Source organism: Manihot esculenta, chromosome 4 (genome assembly GCF_001659605.2).
Source record: "Manihot esculenta cultivar AM560-2 chromosome 4, M.esculenta_v8, whole genome shotgun sequence".
In the NCBI taxonomy this organism is placed as follows: domain Eukaryota; kingdom Viridiplantae; phylum Streptophyta; class Magnoliopsida; order Malpighiales; family Euphorbiaceae; genus Manihot; species Manihot esculenta.
This window is the reverse complement of record NC_035164.2, coordinates 14495164-14498494: the sequence shown is the minus strand read 5'-3', so window position 1 is coordinate 14498494 and position 3331 is coordinate 14495164. Positions and strand designations below refer to the sequence as shown.

At 31.3% G+C, this 3331-nt stretch overlaps 1 long non-coding RNA gene across 1 annotated transcript; it reads right to left on the bottom strand.

Moving 5' to 3' along the window:
• Positions 1-290: 290 nt before the first annotated feature.
• LOC122723504 lies at positions 291-2676 on the bottom strand. The gene is made up of 3 exons (XR_006350409.1): positions 2305-2676; positions 1948-2029; positions 291-492 (listed from the first exon to the last, which is right to left on the bottom strand). It is a non-coding gene; the product is annotated as an uncharacterized LOC122723504 (long non-coding RNA).
• Positions 2677-3331: the final 655 nt, after the last annotated feature.

Below are 3331 nucleotides of genomic sequence, written 5' to 3'. Positions count from 1 at the left end.
TATATTCATTTTTAATTTAATTTATACAAATTTAATAGTTATTAAAATTATTTTCATATAAAATTAAATTTATATTAAATATATTGATTAATTTAAATTTACATTGTTTAAAGACAGAGTCATTAAAAAATTAAAACGCTCTTTTTCAAATTAAAAAAAGTATACTATATAAAATATTTAAATTTAAATTTCTAATTAAATATATTTGATTAATTTAAATTTTAAATTTACTTATTTATAATTCTATTTTACTTATTTATAATTCTATTTAAATATAATTCCAGTAAATAAATTACAAAAATCTCCTCAATTAACAAAATTCTTAAAGAGAACTTTTATAGAAAAAGCAAGGAGAAGCACAGAGCAATTAGCCATAAAAAGACATTACCAATTGATAAGACGTCCATTTAGAGCTTTGCATTCTTGAATAATTTCATCCTCATCAAACAGCTCCTCGAGTGTAAAGTTGTCCTTGTCCAAAATTGTCTCCACCTTAAACATTCACAAAATTATCCAACAAAAAAATTTTAAGACTCACCCTTTGCATTTATACAACACATCCAAACATAAAATGGTAAGTACAGAAATAGGCAACTATCAAATAAATTACAAAAGCCAAACCAAAATTCATAATACTAAACAAAACAAGGGATCCAATCATCCAAACTTCACAGTTAAGAGCAAGAAGGGCTTTCAAGCATTTAGGGTTACAAAAAGGACATTGGATTACACAAGTTTCACAGAGTTGACTCAGGCAGACTAATAATTACATCACTCAGAAGAGATAAACTGAATAACATAAGGCACAGAGAAAGATGTCAAAAGTAGATAATGGTGAGCACACCCAAAGTGCCAGCGACCGCCATATCCTAACTCCTGTGTGTGTGGATAACAGAAGAAGTTCTATAGTATTCTTTTTATCGTGGGCACACAAGCATGGTCCCCCACCCCCACACGCCAAAAGATAGAGGTGGTTAATCAATTGTATCCATGTTATACATAGATATGCAACCAAAAGTGAGAGCGTGAGACTTAAGTCCAAACAGCAAAGACATGAATATTGTGGTTAGCACTAGCAGATCAATAACAATTTACAAATGATAGTGACTCCCAACAGAGGTCTTATCCCATATACTGTGATCACAAAGAGTAATGCAGTTCGACTTTTCAGCATGCTGACTTTACAATCCCCAGATGCACACCGCTAATAAATTAAGATTTTAAGAAGGTACAATCTCCAATATTCCAATTATAATGCCTTCAAATTTCAAAGTCGTTAAACAAGTACAGCATCACATTATGAATTTCTGAAATTGGAAACCTTAGAAATTCAAGGAAGCATGTTCCAAGAAAACCAACTTCAAAACGTGTAACTCTATCAGCAAAAGGTCTAAAGTGTCAACAATTTATAGAAACACAGTTTTCTTCCTAGAACATCCAAAACATTTGCGTGTGAATGCATTGGATAAAAATAATTTCAAGTTGATTTGGTCTCGTTTTACTGCCATTATTACATTGGGCGTTGAAGGCTACCCATGGATGAGGTGGGCAACATGGCACACCTGATTCCCCTAAGTAGCTACTTCTTCGTTTTAACAAATCTAGTGAAAGAAAATTATCAGTTTGCCTTAAAAAATAATTCAAAATGTATGATCAACCTTCCCCACCCAGCGCCACCTCCGTTAAAGAAAAGGGAAATACGTTATACATATGAATCAGACAAAAGTTTCAGTCTACGATGGGTCCGAGACACAGTAAACCACTGGAATTCAAAATATCCATTTGCTTCTATTTTTCCACACTCCCCAGCAACCAGGAAGGAAAAAAAAAGGGACAATAAGGAAACAAAAAAGCTAAACTAACACGAAGATGCATTCATAAATACGTGATGCGAATCAAGAATGAAAGAAACAATTTAAGAAATGAAAAAGAAAAAAAAGCACTCACCGGCGACGCCACGCCAAAACATCTTTGAATTTACCAAAAAAAACGCCCACTTAACACGTAACCTTACTCAGATCCTCAAACCCTAACGCCCGAACAATCATAAAAACAATCTCCAATCAACAATTTACCAACACATCACGAGAAAATGAAACAAAACTCAGAAGCAAAAACCCTAGATTTCCCCAAATTACGATAAAGATTCACATAGGCTTCTCAGATTGGATCGAATCGAAGGGTTTGAGGGAGATACAGACACAGAGGAAGAACAGAGAGAGAAGAGAGGAACCAAAAGTACCTATAATGTAATCGCGGGAGGGAAAGCGAAAACTATATGGCGAAGAGAGGAACCAAAAGTACCTATTTTGTTTATCTTCAGCTCTTGCAAGAAGACCACTGCCAAGCAATCTTGAACCTAATCTAAGTGGAGATAAAGCCAAACAAAACTGAGAATGAAGTGAAGACAGATTAAGGGAAGAAGGAAAGCGGACGGATTGTTTCTTAAATTGGTTGGTTGGAGATGGTATAGCCCAAATGAGAAGAAAGCCATTGCAGGTGAGGTTTTAGAGGAGAAAGAAAGAGATTTCTTTTTTCTTTTTTTTTACCTGAAAGAGATTTCAAAAGAGAAAACGATGGTTTTGGTGAGTGTAGTGGTTTTGTTGGTTTGCTCGCCAGTTGCATGGAGGAGAGAGATTGGGCAGTTCTCCGGCTATCACCAGGGGACATACAAGCTTTGAAGGAGCGGTTTTTGCCTGTCAATATTTCTGTAGCCATCTGCATTTGTGCCTTAATAATATATTTTGTTAAAAATAAAATTTCCCAATTAACACTTTGTTTGGATAGAAATGGGAAGAGAAAGAAAATAAAAACAAAATCTCTTCATATTTAAACGAGTGAAAAATAAAAAAAATAAAAAAAAATAAAATTTATTTGTCCTCATTTATAAGAGAGTGATGAACGTACAAAAAATAGCTAAAAGTATCAATTTGTCCTTGCGATGATTATAAAAATTATTCTTCAGTATTTTAGTTAATTCAGTAATTTTTTTTGTGACTTTATTTTTATAATTTTTTGTATGTTAATTATTTTAGTCATATTAAATTTATTATATTTTCAATAAGTAATATTTTAAATATATATATAAATATTTTAATTATATAAAAAATAAAGATTACCGTTAATACAATTATTATAATATTTTATATTTATATTTATAAATAATTTATTTAAATATATAAATTTTATAATTAATATATACTAAAAGAATAATATTATTTAAATAAAAAATAAGGTCTAATTAATTATCGGTCTGATAAAAAAAATTTCTAAAATGAATCAGCTGCCTTTTCAAAGAGTTTACCAAATAGATAAAATAGCTCTTTCAAAA